We start from the raw sequence: 15,765 nt of genomic DNA on the forward strand, positions 1-15,765 counted from the left end.
CTAAAAGAAACAGGAGAAAACTTCAAGAAGGCATGGAGATGGGGTAGAGGTAGGGCATGGGGTGGGATGTGTGGTGGCAGTGACATGAAGTAGGGTTGGGGTAAGGTGGGCACAGGGTACTTTTCCAAAGGGGACTGACAGGGTAAGGAGCAGGTCCTAGAAGCCCCATAAAATACCCAAGTCAGCTTCTGTTTAGCAGACTTTCAGCCTTAAACCTCTTGCATCCCTAAAGATAAGTCACTCCTTTCTCCACACTTAAGTTTCTGTCTTTCCCTATGATTCAATTCTTTGTTCATGCCAAGGAATGACAACCCCCTAGAAAACCACCTGCACCCTGTTACAAACAAACATAAGACAATTCCTCACACACATACCTCAAGGCTTCAACCTATCCAGAAAATTCCCCACAGAGACTCCCTTTTCAGATGATTCTACATTGTTTCAAGTCAGCAATTAAAATCAGCTATCACAGAGACATTTCAATCCAATAGGCAAGAACTCTATCTTTTGCCTATTTTATACCAAAAACTGAGATACAACAAGAGGAAATTACCCAAAGCACTTGTAGAGGCCTGCAATGTGGCTGAGGAGTCCCCAGTGGGTTGCCACCATTGAATGCTGCACAATTCAGTCTCTGAATTGTGATGAGTCACAATTCAGTCCCTGAATAATAATTCAGATCCTGGTGCAACTTTATTCCATGTGTTGTCTGGAGGCCAATTTCATCAGAATCTCTTTAGGTTTTTGTCCACACCCGAGGTAACTTGCTCCACCCAAGTAGAATCAACTTATCAGGAAGTATAATACAGAAATGTATGTTTAATGGGTTCCCCAAAGTGTTTCTGATGAACTTTGGAAAAATCAATACTTCAATGAGTGTGTACACCTGGGAGTTAGGTAGTTATTTCAGAGAGAGAGAGAGAGAAGGAGGTTATCTTAGAGTTTTCTAACGCAGTGGTTCTCAACCTTCCTTATGTCAACCCTTTAACACAGTTCCTCCTACTGTGGTGACCGAAAACCATAAATTATTTTCATTGTTACGTTATAACTGAGAATTTACTGTTATGAAACATAATGTAAATATATGATATGCAGATGATCTTAGGCAACCCCTGTGGAATATTATATATATTATATAATACCATATATGTGTACACATACATATATATGGTATTAAAAGGGGATTTATTAGAGTGGCTTATAGGCTGTAGTCTGGGTAATTCAACATGGATGTCTCCTGATAGAAAGACAAAGAATGCAGTAGTTGTTCATCCACAAGATTGGATATCTTAGTAGTCCTAATGTGGTCCTGGCATCTCCATGGGAATTCTTAGAGAGGTCTTTAGTCTACATTCTGAAGAAGTAAGTTCTAATACCAGAGAAGGAATACCTCAGTAATGAAATACATGAACCTGTCAACGAGAGTGAGAGTAGGCAAGCAAAAAGCCAAAGCTTCCCTTTTTCCTTGTTTTTTCACCTGGGCTACCACCAGAAAGTGTGGCCCAGATTTCAGGTAGGTCTGCCACTTATAGATCCATCAATCTGCAATCAAAAGATACAGTCAAGAAAACTTAACCGATGCACCCAGTTGCTTGAGTTTTAGTTGATTTTAGATAAAGTTAAGTTGGTAACCAAGATTAGCCATCACAAGTCCACTCTCTTGTTAACTTGAAACATAGTCACATCTTCTTATATCATGATTAATTTCCAAATGAAAACAATAACCAGTTCATAAATCTACCTAACATGATTAACTATTCCACATAAATCATAAATTCATTATATATTTTAGAATAGGTACAATGTCCCTTGAGGAATTAAGTCTTTTAGTGTCTTACAATGTAAATGTGATAACACTTATATTATCTCAGTTTATGTTATATTACCTGATAGAGAAAAGGAAACACAAATATATATAAACATATTCTTAACCAAATAAGGCAGAAACATTCTTGTCAATCATAATCCTCATGTCTTAGCTGGTATTTATAATTACTTTTCTCTACTACTCATTCTGTGTTTCCTCCACCCGCTACCTCAGGAGGTCAGGGTTCTTTTCTTGGAAGAGTGACTCATAGTTTCATTACTGAAAGATCTGGGCCCTTTGTCATCCAGCCTGGATTAGGTCATTGTAGTTTTACATTGACTTTAGTCATAGGACTTGGTAGTACCAAAAGACATCCTAAAGGATTCCATGCACTCTAGACATAACTTTTCATATCTCTATTGTAGAAGATCTAATCCATTAATTCCCACCCCTGCCCCCACAACATTGTTATTTCCTTTCTTAGCCTGTTGATTTAAGAACATCGGGAGCCTAACATGGCCAAGGGACAATCTCAACTTGAAGTTTAATGAAGTGTTTGCTGTGTCATCTGACAGGAATTCTTCCCCATCTGGAACCCAAGCTTTTAGGCCAGTAGAACTCAGGGTCATAGAAACAGGAAGCAAACGTTTTTCTAGAGCAGTAGTTCTTAAACTTCCTAATGCTGGGGCCCTGTAATATAGTTCCTCATGTCTTGGTGACCCTGGACCATAATATTATTTCCATACTACTTTATAACTTTAATTTTGCTACTGTTCTAAATTATGGTGTGGGTACCTGATTTGCAAAATATCTGATATGTGACCCTGAAAAAGGGCTGTTTGATCCCTAAAGGAGCTGTGACTCAGGTTGAGGGCTGTTATTCTAGAGCGTTACTAAGAGTAGTAGTGAGTGAAATCATTCCAATTCCTTTTCCTTGATTCCTAGACCTGTTGGTCATAGCAATGGGAAAGACCCTATCATATATTGGATGCTGATTCAAAGAATATGTGGCCTTTGGAGAATTCTGCCTCAGCCCTCTAGGCTAATGCCACCTAATGAGTTCTGTAACTGTGCCGTCAACAGGACATTCTATTGTTCTGTCAGGCCTGCTGCTTCAAGATGGTGGGGAACAGGGTTAGACCAGTGGATCCCATGATAGTGGTCCACTGTTGTACTTCTCTGGGAATGAAGCAAATTCCCTGGTCAAAAGCAAACTCATAAGCAGAGTAAGTGCTACTGTAAGTACAAAGCATGGTCTTTTCCTTGACAAAAGTGGCCCAATGTTGTGGGCATCTGGGAGCTGAAGGATGATGAATCTTTTTTTTTTTAATTAGATATTTTCTCTATTTACATTTCAAATGTTATCCCCTTTCCTAGTTTCTCCTCCAAAAATCCTCTATCCCCCCTCCCCTTGCTCCCCAACCCACCCACTCCCATTCCTGGTCCTGGCATTCCCCTATCCTGGGTCCTAGAGCCTTCACAGGACCAAGGGCTTCTCTTCCCATTGATGACCAACTAGGCCATCCTCTGCTACATATATAGTTACAGCCACAAGTTCCACCATGTGTTTTCTTTGATTGGTGGTATAGTTCCAAGGAGCTCTGGGGGTACTGGTTAGTTCATTTTGATGTTCCTCCTGTGGAGCTCCAGTCCCCTTCAGCTCCCTGGGTATTTCTCTGGCTCCTTCATTGGGGACCTTGTGCTCCATCCAATGGATGACTGTGAGCATCCACTTCTGTATTTGCCAGGCAGTGGCAGATACAGAAACTGTGGTATATTTACACAATGGAGTACTACTCAGCTATTAAAAACAATGGAATTATGAAATTCTTAGGCAAATGGATGTATCTGGAGGATATCCTCCTGAGTGTGGTAACCCAATCACAAAAGAACACACATGATATGCAGTCACTGATAAGTGGATATTGGCCCAGAAACTTAGAATACCCAAGATACAATTTGCAAAACACATGAAACTCAAGAAGAAGGAAGACCAAAGTGTGGATACTTCGTTCCTTCTTAGAATGGGGAACAAAATACCCATGGAAGGAGTTGTAGAGACAAAGTTCAGAGCAGAGCCTGAAGGAACGACCATCCAGAGACTGCCCCACCCTGGGATCCACCCCATAAACAACCACCAAAACCTGTCACTAGGCAGATGCCAACAAGAGCCTGCTGACAGGAGCCTGATGAATCTCTTCTTAAAACTACTTCAGGGAGCAGAGGCCCTGACAAAGAGGGACCACGAGTGTGGGACCATGAAAGGTAGTTTGGTCCCTGTTGAACTAAGGCTCGAAGCCCAGGAGACTCTGAAGGGACAGTAAGTGCTTTGCCTGTTCCGGGACACCAGGCCACTGTCACTAGCTGCAGCTCCCCATAGATTTGTGGCCATCAGTCACGTAAGGGCAATGCCCCAAGCCTCTCCACTTGTAGAGGACATGACCACAGGCTCAAGACAGATTTCCATTTTAATGAGGTAGCTAAAGGCCTGGAGGACTTAACTAATAAGCTTTCCTTTCCAGATGGCCCTCCCTGCAAAAGGTATTTAACCTCAGGCCCACTATGAGAAATGAGATATGGTTTTACTCATCTACTTTCTGCCATGACAATAAATGCCTTAAAACCAATAAATGCCTTAAAGCCTCTTTTCATCAGGATCTGCTGTGGGGAGCCTTGGAGAAGGCCTTCTGCTATGAGCTGCTGTCTAATCTCCCTTAGAAGGCCTCTCTGCCAACCACGTCCTCCAGCAAGCCAAGCTCAAGCCTGCTGCTGTCAAGCCAAGAACTTCCCCCACAGGACCAGCTGGAGCTCCCCTCTTTTTTTCCCTCAGCCCCTGGCTAGATCCAGATCGTGGGCCCACATTCCGTTCTTGGCTCTTCTGTGGCATCCAGTGGCGCCTGGATGTCCAAGAGCCTGAGAACCAGACTGCCCTGGCCTCCTTGCAGGCCTGGGAACTCCTGAGCCAATCAGTTCTGGGTTTCCCACACCTCAGACTGTGCTTTTCCACCCCAGGGGCAGTGTCCCAGGGCTTCCCTACAGCCCAATACATGCCTGGCAACAACATGGGGTAAGCACAGTCAACTCCCGTGTCCCTCGTCCCTGAGTGGTGGAGCCCTGTGGCAGTGCAGACAGGGGACCAATAACCCTACACATGAGGCTCTAGTCTATGTATCTATTGGGGAGGAGCATTTGGATCCCGTGTATTAGGAATTGGCTGGACTCCTTGCATTGTAAGTAGCCTGGAACTGGTATGTTCTAGAAGACAGAATATCCCATTATAATTTGAATGTTGGCAGATTCTGCTCTTGGCCTAGGATATAGGACACGAAGTTCTGTAGTACAACTGTTCTCATCACTTTAACTTTAGAGTCCTTGGGTCTTTATGAAAACATACAGGTGGTTATAAATCAAGAATGAGATGTTCTTTAGATGAATATGAACAGATAAGATGGCTGGGTCCTCAAGGGACAATTATCCCGACACCAAGGAGAAAAACTCACCTAGAACAGAAGGTATTGAACCAGCAGAGTTGTAACATATGGTGCCATTTAGCTGTTTCTTTTGAAAAGAAGTTTGAAGTCCAGCAGGCCCACAGATACAGGGGTTTTCCTCTGTGTGCTAGGGTAGGTCCGTTGGTTGTGGGGTCATCTATTTGTGACTTGATCATACCTATTGATTTCTAGTAGTCTGACAGCCGTGAGTATGCTCAAAGCCACCTGGTAAAGCCTCTTCCATTGAGGACCCAACTGGTTTTTGGATCCTTTCCTCCCAGGTTTTAAGAAAGACCAACTCCCCAGGGTCTACAATGCTCAGAGCCACACCCTTTTCAGCCTTAGTTGTAAAATCTGATTGAGGTTTTCTAGGTGAGGTTTCCACATGTTATGTCTTGTTATGAGGCCATGTATAGGGCAGATCTCAAAACAGAGGCTGGCAACAATAAAGTCTCTAGCTTTGGGTTATTCCTATCAACACTAGTTATTACGTAAGTTCATTAAGTGAGCAGTATCGAGTTATCTAGAAAGACAGAGAACAAGCCTCAACATTAGACAGAAATTAATATTGTTTAACCCGTCACTTCAAGAGTCATTTCAGTGACTGTCTGTAGTCACTAGGCAGATGCTTCACTAGGAATCCTTAGAGATCACCAGTCTTCAAGGGAGCTGAAGGCCCAATTTCTCTCCAAAGGGTAGGACATCATACCTTACAATGTTTTCCTCTTCATAGAAAGACCAAAGTCCCATTTTTGTTGTTGTTACTTATTTCTAGAACTCCACAGAGAGCATTTATCCTCCCAGTGCCCTGTCTGTGTGTTTCCCACAGTTGTGACTAGATTTGCCCTTGAGAGTCTTCGTCAACCTGGGATTCTTCTAAGATAGCAGGTACATATTTGCCCAGAAGAGGTATTGTTTTCAGGCATAAGATTATTGTTTGGACTTTTTCTTATATCTGTAGTCACTTTTCATGGACATTTTGGATGGTCTCTACTTTATCTCTGTGGTTGAACATCCCAAACACAAAAACTAAACAGGGAGCGTCTGGAGTCCACCTCCAGACTTTCTTTTATAGTTTTCTTCTTGGGTCTTGAGCAGATTGACTGATGAAATAAACAACTGGGAATATTCTACTTTATAATAACTTTTTACTAATCTCTACTTATAGTAAACTTTATTATATACATAGCTTCTTAAGTTTTATCTTTAGTGTGTGTGTGTGTGTGTGTGTGTGTGTGTGTGTGTGTGTGTGTGTGTGTGTGTGGTGTATTACTCTGGCCTTCTGGACCATGGTTAGCTTTCTGGTTTTGTCCTCACTTCTTTTTGTCTTCCTTTTGTAATAATAATTTACTTTTATATGAAAATACCACATATAGCCTTTACTCTTTTTCTTTAGCCCCCTTTAAACCAAAAAAAGTATTACTCATCAATAAGAGTTTCTGTCTTCTTACTTGATGGTTCCTTTTGTCTTTAGAGCATGGAGCATGGCTCTTTCTTAATAAAATAACTATATTGCCACGGAAACAGGGACAGCTGTGTCTGAAACACAGCTGAGGTGTGTAAACAGCTCCCAGAGATTTCCTATTTGCTCTTCTACGAAAGGTAGAGTGAAGTGTGGTAGCTCTGCCTTCATCTTACTTGTTTTCTTTCTTTGGTTTTCTGATCACCTTTCCAAAAAAGCATGTTAAAGCACAAACATAAGTCATCTCCCTATTCCTTAGATTCCAGGAATAGCAGAAATTATCGAGACTGCCCCCAAGCTGAGGGCAATTATCCAGGAGGATATGACTGCACTTTGGAACAGGAGCAGTGATCTCCTGAGAACCAGTCCATTACCCCAGGCAGTAAGTCAGGATCCTAAAGACAGACCAGGGGCCGTCAGACCTCTCTGGCTCTGGCAGCATGGCAACCATTTTAAACACTCTTCTCTGTCCCCTACTGTCACTCTGTCTCTTTAATTGGCTTACTGGAACTGGTGACTTAACCCTTGGGAGCTGTCACAACTAGGACTTCTGCCCTAAAATTCCAGTTACTGTTATGAACCAAAACTACTTTTGTTACTACTCACTCATAAGTCAGTTTGATATTACGTAAGCCATATAAAAACACAAGTACGTGTAGACAACAAATATTTGCATAGATTTACTAAAGATAGATTTGCAAGCCACAGGTTTTGGAGTTTCTGTTCACATCTACTATTGTCAGTTTTGGAAGTTAGATTATTAACCTGATTGTTTCCTTCATAATAGAAGCGATCCCCAATCCCAAACCTATACTTCCAAAGACGGGCTCTTGATAGAAACGCAGTAGAAACCTTCAATCATGAAGACACAGTGTCTAATCAAGCCAATTAAGAAAGCTTAAGTGCATGTCTTATAAGAAGCAAAAACGGTTAAAACATGAAATTTACTAAACAGACTTAAGGTAAACTGCAGGGAGGTCCAGCTGAGGACCTGGTTTTTCTAAAGTTCTCAATTGGCCTGTTGAGAAATTGGGCAAGATTTGTTTTCCCTTGAGTAACCAGGGTGATCTTACCATAGAGAGCAAATTTCTTTATAGATTTTCCTTTCTTTTTTTTTTTAATATTTTTTATTACACATTTTCCTCAATTACATTTCCAATGCTATCCCAAAAGTCCCACATACCCTCCCCCACACTACTTCCCTACCCACCCATTCCCATTTTTTTGGCCCTGGGGTTCCCCTGTACTGGGGCATATAGAGTTTGCGTGTCCAATGGGCCTCTCTTTCCAGTGATGGCCAACTAGGCCATCTTTTGATACATATGCAGCCAGAGACACGAGCTCCGGGGGGTACTGGTTAGTTCACATTGTTGTTCCACCTATAGGGTTGCAGATCCCTTTAGCTCCTTGGGTACTTTCTCTAGCTTCTCCATTGGGAGCCCTGTGATAGCTGACTGTGAGCATCCACTTCTGTGTTTGCTAGGCCCCGGCATAGTCTCACAAGAGACAGCTATATTTGGGTCCTTTCAGCAAAATCTTGCTAGTGTATGCAATGGTGTCAGCGTTTGGAAGCTGATTATGGGATGGATCCCTGGATATGGCAGTCTCTAGATGGTCCATCCTTTTGTCACAGCTCCAAACTTTGTCTCTGTAACTCCTTCCCTGGGTGTTTTGTTCCCAATTCTAAGAAGGGGCACAGTGTCCACACTTTGGTCTTCATTCTTCTTGAGTTTTATGCGTTTATCAAATTGTATCTTATATCTTGGGTNTCCTAAGTTTTGGGCTAATATCCACTTATCAGTGAATACATATTGTGTGAGTTCCTTTGTGATTGTGTTACCTCACTCAGGATGATGCCCTCCAGGTCCATCCATTTGGCTAGGAATTTCATAAATTCATTCTTTTTAATAGCTGAGTAGTACTCCATTGTGTAAATGTACCACATTTTCCTTTCTTTAAGGGGACTTTGTATGGTCACACTATGTCAATAGGTCCTTGTTGGGGTGATGTAACCCCTAGCAGTGGATTCCTGATCATGGAAGTTTGCATTCTAGATGGAAAGTCAATTCTATTTTGAGCATGGGCATGTCTCTCAGTTTCCTCTCAGATACTGTGTCCCCCACATCCCTCCAGGAACACAGTGAGTAGTCAGGACCAAAGTTGATTGTATTTGTCTTCTTGTTATCATTTGGCTAGTCTTCCATTAGCCAGCTGATATTGCCATGAACTATTAGCTTCTTTAAAAAAATACTAGTATCAAACTTACTCCAGTTACTGTGGAGGCCCTGTGTGTAGTCAGAGACCCCAGGGAATTGAGTTTCTCATGAGGAGAGACAAGAAATGGATGTCTTTGGAGGAGGACAAGCTAACCCTCCCATTTGCCCTGATGCCTGTCTCTGGTTGAGCCATTTGGGAGCTATGACCTAGCCCTTAATATAAGTAGCATGAACATCTATCTCCACAAGGAAAGGAAAGGAAGAAGGTAGGGGGACAAGGAGAGAAGGAAAGGAGGGAGGAAGAAATGGAGAGAAGAAAAGACAAATAGAGGAAGGAAAGGAGAGAGAGGGAAAGAGAGATGGAAAGAGACAAAGAAGGAAGGGATCGGGAGAAGAAAGGACAGATAGAGGAAGGAAAGGAGCGAAGGGGGACAGGCATGGCTGCTGAGAAAGGAATGCTCTTAAGATGAAAGGAGGAATCGAGAGTATTCTTGAGGTTATTAATCTCTAGCTGGGCCCTTCACCGGGACATGGTTTCACAGTGTGCCTTGATGCATGAGCGTCTTCTTGCATCTGGCAGGGCTAATGGCTCATGACAAGGTTCTTCCAAAGATGAATCCCCTCTGACATGTGATTGGCTAACACATGCCTGCAATTTAGAGAGGCTCCTAACAGGCATCCAAAGAATTAGTAGGACATTTAAGGGACTAGAAACAAATCTTACTTTCCGGATGGCTCACAATTGATATCAAGGTTGAGTAGGTACCTCTGGAGGGCTTCTGGGTTCTTGTGTCCTGGAACAAAGAAGTGGACAGGCATGTGAACAACAGCAAGAGTAGGGGTAATCTACTAAGGATAGCATACTTCCAAAGTGGGAAAGCAGTCCACAGGAGAGACAAAGTTTGTCATCTCAAAAGAATGCCTGCTCCAGGAAAGGAGAGGCTGTTGTGGTGTACTGTACAGGCTTTGGGTCATTTGCATGGCACAGGCTTTCTCCCACATACAGCTTAATGCATCACATATATAATCAGCACCTTAAATCTTGACCTAAGCATCTGTGCTTTAGCACTACAACAAGCCACAAGTCACCTTGGACCCTCTTTGCTTGTGCCCCTGACTCCAGCCGTTTTTCAGTTGGCCTCTGTCAGAAGTTCCAAGCTTTTGAGTTATTTTCCTAGTGTGTTAATTTTGCAGGATTTGTGTAATGTCCTCTGGAACTCACTGTCCACCACGCTCCTGCTTCAGTGTTATATAACATTAATCAGTGACTACATATCGGAAAGCAGATAAAATTCTTCGTAGTTATAAATTATCTAGGATTACTTGCTTTGCAGACACACCCATCTCATTTTAAAGACCTTAACAGAATAGAGGCTTCAGAGTGAAGTTTTACGACACACACTCTTCTTTGTGACCCAAAGTGTGGTGTGCAGACTGACAAAATTAAGATCACACAGGACCACATCAGGGATGCAGACTCTCCCCCAACCCCACTCACCCCCACCTCTAGTCTAACTGGATTTTAAAGAATCTCTGGGTGGTTTGTGTGTTCCCTTAGTCCAGGAATCACCGTTCTAACATATGCCTCATCTTGAAGGCATGTGCTCCATTTGTGTACAGTAGCTCAGCTAAGTAAAGATGCAGCCCTGGTGTTCAGGGAGTTTTCCTGTAGATGTCTGAAACTTTGGGTCTGGGAAGGATAGTATGAATTGAAATATACAAACAGGTGGAGTTGAGACTTTAGCAAGCTCCAGGTCATCATCAAATGAGCAATCTCTCCAATCACTGCTTCCCGAGATCCTTTCCAAACCATTCTCACGCTTTAGAGCAATTCTTTCTCATAGGTCAGTAGGGAGCTCAACTTGCCTAGATTGGAGACCCACAGGCTCTTTCTAGATGTCAGAATTTTGCTTTCTCTTCGTGTCTCTGACCCCATTTCTCCTTTTCTCTTCCCGTGTACCCCTTTTTTCCTACAAAGGTAGGAATTTGGAAAAAACAATTTAGACATTTTAAAATGCTGTTACTAATATAAAGTAACTATATCAATGGTTAACTAAATCAATGAAGAAGTCTCCTCACATTATCAACATCATGGAAAGTGTGGTTTCTCTTTCTTTCTTTCTTTTTTTTTTTTCTATAGTACTTATTTGTTTTCAATTTGTGTGTATGTGTGTGTGCTTGTGTGACTTTTGGTGCACATTTGTGCTGGTGCCTTTTAGGGTCAGAGGAGGATGCCCTGGAACTGAAAGTACAGGAGATTGTGGGCTGCCCTATGCGAGTGTTGTAACATAGGTGGGTCCTCTGCAAGAGCAGTTAATGCTCTTACCCACTGAGCCATCTCTCTAGCCCAGGAAGTGTGACTTCCCTAACACCTTAACTGCTTTTGTTCCAGAGCAACAGGCTTCTGGGATCCTGGTGAAAAGATTTCCTATCTTCTATAGCATTACACCCCAGTACAAGTCTCATGCTGCAACTACCTAGGTTTGCAGGAAACTGAATCTGCATGGCAGGTAGTTACTATGATTTCACTAACATGTGTCATGCTTAGTCACTTATTAGTCAACAGGTGAGCAACACAGAAAAGCCTTGGTGACATTAGTAAGGAATGATGTCAACCATTTAAATGACCCTTGCTTGTGATAAGCAGTCTTTTTATCTTTCCCAAGCTTTTGTAGGCTACTCTACTTGAATTACAGAGTGACAGTTTTTAGGGTGTAAGAGGCTTGATTAGGATGCAGTGTTCTTCATCTCTGGTCTAGCCTTATCTGGGCCAGGCAGATTGTCCTTGCCATTTTGAATTCCCACTGTAAGAAGAAACTAACCCTAAATCCTGCTGTTGTGGGCTAACAATCTACCTTCCATCCTTATTGGATCAACAGTCACTTATGTAAGGGTTATGGGTACCTTGCCAGGTGTAAGATATTATCTTCAATGGAACAGCATCAGCCAAATAATTATCTTTAATTAATTACAAAGAAAAGAAAGAAATTTATTTGTTCTTTGAAGATAGTAGGGAACACACACACACACACACACACACACACACACACACACAACTAAAGAAGAAACCAGTCATTTAGATGGTGTTAAAATCAAAGCTTTTCTTTACTCTTTCTTTTTTCTCTTTTATTTTATTTTCTTTTCTTTCTCTTTTTTCTTTGTTTTTGTTTGTTTGTTTTTTGTTTCCTACCAAAAACATAGGTTTTAACATTTGTAGTTTTAACATTTAATCTGTTCTCATTTTTTAAAAGAACAGATGACTTATAGGGACTTTTGTCTTATAACTAATCACCAAAATTATTTGCAAACAAATAGATAAAAATAGAAGACCAGCTTCATATGCTGTGGTAAAGACATATAAATGTACTACTATCACCATGGAAAGGTTCAACTATAAGGAGCTGAGGCCAGTGTCTTGTTAGTTCTAATACATGGCTTGTTTTTCAAAGATCCCAAATGTTGTTTCCAGTTACTGGAGTTACCAAAACTTGGATTGGTAGTAAAGGGGATGGGTGGGGAGGTTCAAATAATGCAATCAGGGTTAGTGGTTGGCTGAGTCCTTGTCTCTCAGGCTGTGGACATGACTGTGTTAGTGACTACCAGACTACAAAGCACTCTTTGGCTATGAACCAGTGATCATGTTGTAAAGGGGCTCTAGAAATAACAGAAAGTGGCACCTCTCAAAGGATAGCTATGTATCCCCAGTCTTATAAACTGTGCTGATTGCTAAAATGTAGTGAAAATTCAAATACAGCATTTCTGTGCATTTGCAACCCCCACCCCCAGCTAAGGCCTCTCCTCTATCAAAGCAGAAGTCCATGTTATACATTAAAAAAAAAAAACAAACACTGGAAAGGGCTAGAGAGATAGCTCAATGGTTAAGTGTTTGTTGCTCTTCTAGAGGACCTGTGATAGTTTGTATATGCTTGGCCCAGGGAGTGGCACTATTAGGAAGTATAGCCTTGTTGGAGTGGGTGTGCCACTATGGGCATGGGATTTAAGACCCCTGTTCTAGCTGCCTGGAAGTCAGCATTCTTCTAGCAACCTTCAGATGAAGATGTAGAACTTTCAGTTCATCCTGCACCATACCAGACTGAATGTTGCCATGTTCATGCCTTGATGATAATGTACTGAACCTATGAACCTATAAGCCAGCCCCAAATAAATGTTGGTCTTATGAGAGTTGCCTTGGTCATGGTGTTTGTTCACAGCAGTAAAACCCTAACTAAGACAGGACCCAAGTTCTGTTTCTGCCTTCCACACCTGTCAGTTCACAACTAACTACCTGTAACTTCATTTACAGGAATTCTAGTCTCTTCTTTTTCCCCCACACACCGGAATACACATGGCAACCACACATACACAATTTTAAAAATGGGAAAAGACTACCTTGTTTTACTGAAGGTCATTCTTACAGTTTAAAATACAGAAAGTATTCTGCCATTTCTCCTTGTTTTTAATATTTTCCTTAATTGGGTAAAACACCCTGCTTATCAATTGGCACCACTGGGTAACAGATAGCATCTTTTCAGCCTTCTCCCTTCTGTACTAGGAAAGAAACATGTAGTCTAAATAAGCAAAGTTGTAAATGAATGAAGGTCTCACTACTACACACAAAATACAGGGAAGTAAAAATTGGAATCTCAAATCCCAATGATATATATTGAAAGATGATAGTACTACAAGTCCAGAGGAACCCTTGACTCTGGCACACCTCTTAATTATACAACGTGTAACAGTCTACAAAGAATTCCATGGTCCCTTCATTGGTTGACTTGTCTGAACATTCAACAGCCTCTTCTGTGACAAGAGGTCAGGCATTTGTATGGACACACACAGCCTCACAACAGTAATCAGGAAAAATATCCTGAATTGACATTAGACCTTATACTGACCTCAACATAAAGCCAGATATGCTGAGTCTGGTAGAAAAGATAGTGAGGAATAGCCTTGAACTCATGGGCACAGGAGACAACTTCCTGAACAGAACACCTATAGTACAGGCACTAAGATCAATTAATAAATGGGACCCCGTGAATCCGAAAGGCTCTGTAAGGCAGAAGGCACCATCATTTGGACAAAGCAGCAGACTACAGAATAGAAAAACATACTTTTACCAACTACACATCTGATAGAACACTAATATCTACAACATACGGAGAACTAAAAAAGCTAGACATCAAGAAAACAAATAGCCCAATTGAAAATGGGATATAGATCTAAACACAGACTTCTTAAAGGATGAAACTCAACTGGCCAAGAAGCATTTAAAGAAATATTCATTATCTTTATTTATCAGGGAGATGCAAATCAAAACTACTTTGAGATTTCATTTTACACCTGTCAGAATGGCTAAGATCAATAAAACAAATAAAGAGCTTATTTTGGTGAGCGTGTGTTGTGAGAGCAACAATCATCCATTGCTGGTTGGAGTGTAAACTTGTACAGCCACTGTAGAAATCAGCGTGGTGGTTTGTCAGAAAGCTGGGAATAGATCTACCTCAAGATCCAGATATGCTGCTCTCGGGCATACACCCAAAGGACTCTACATCCTACTACAGAGATACTGGCTCATCTTTACTTGATGCTGCTCTATCCGTAATACCTAGAAGGGAGAAACAGAGCTTGTTTGGAGGTTCTAGCAGGGGAGCGCAGCTACTCGTATACCCTTGACCGAAGACCAGTCCTCCTCTTTTTGGGGAAGGTCGTCCTCTTCGGCCGAGCATGCAGCTTCGGGAGGGACGCACATGGAACAGTGAGGGAGGAAGGGGACACCTGCCTAGCCAGCCAGATCAGCTGAATCAACCCTGGTGATCAATGGGGTGACAGATGTCACAGCCAGATCACTCTCACATCCAATCACAAAAGAAGTCACTTGATATGCACTCACTGATAAGTGGATATTAACCAAGAAACTTAGAATAGCCAAAATACAATTTGCAAAACACAAGAAAATCTAGAAGAAGGAAGACCAACGTATGGATACTTCATTCCTCCTTAGAATAGGGAATAAAATACCCATGGAAGGAGTTACAGAGACAAAGTTTGGAGCTAAGTCAAAAGGATGGACCATCCAGAGACTACCCCACCCGGGGATCCATCCCATAATCATCCACCAAACACAGACACTATTGCATATGCCAGCAAAATTTTGCTGAAAGGACCCTGATATAGCTGTCTCTTGTTAGGCTATGCCAGTGCCTGGCAAATACAGAAGTGGATACTCACAGTCATCTATTGGATGGAACACAGAGCCCCCAATGGAGGAGCTAGAGAAAGTACTCAAGGAGCTAAAGGGGTCTGCAACCCTATAGGTGGAACAACAATATGAACTAACCAATACTCCCAGAGCTCGTGTTTCTAGCTGCATATGTAGCACAAGATGGCCTAGTTGGCCATCATTGGGAAGAGAGGCCCCTTTGTCTTGCAAACTTTATATGCTCCAGTGCAGGGGAAAGCCAGGGCCAAGAAGTGGGAGTGGGTGGGTAGGGGAGCAGGGTGGGGGGAGGGTATAGGGAACTTTCAGGATAGCATTTGAAATGTAAATAAAGAAAATATCTAATAAAAAAGTAATTAAAAAAAAGAAATTGGAAACAGCCTAGATGTCTGTCAGCAAATAAATGGATCCCCCCCAAAATTGTGTGCCTTTACACAGTGAAATATTTCTCAGCTATTAAAAACAAAAACAAAAGCAACAATGACAATAACAACAACAAACACAGAAATTATATAATTTGAAGGCAAGTAGATGGAGCTAAAAAAAAATCATCCCAAATAAGGTAACTTGGA

The 15,765-nt window shown here is 41.8% G+C and overlaps 1 long non-coding RNA gene across 1 annotated transcript; it reads right to left on the minus strand.

Annotated features, from left to right (window-relative positions):
• Positions 1-2,092: 2,092 nt before the first annotated feature.
• LOC115032776 lies at positions 2,093-14,693 on the minus strand. Its single transcript, XR_003838394.1, has 3 exons — positions 14,597-14,693; positions 10,300-10,302; positions 2,093-2,102 (listed from the first exon to the last, which is right to left on the minus strand). It is a non-coding gene; the product is annotated as an uncharacterized LOC115032776 (long non-coding RNA).
• Positions 14,694-15,765: the final 1,072 nt, after the last annotated feature.

This window comes from Mus caroli, chromosome 12 (genome assembly GCF_900094665.2).
Source record: "Mus caroli chromosome 12, CAROLI_EIJ_v1.1, whole genome shotgun sequence".
NCBI lineage: Eukaryota > Metazoa > Chordata > Mammalia > Rodentia > Muridae > Mus > Mus caroli.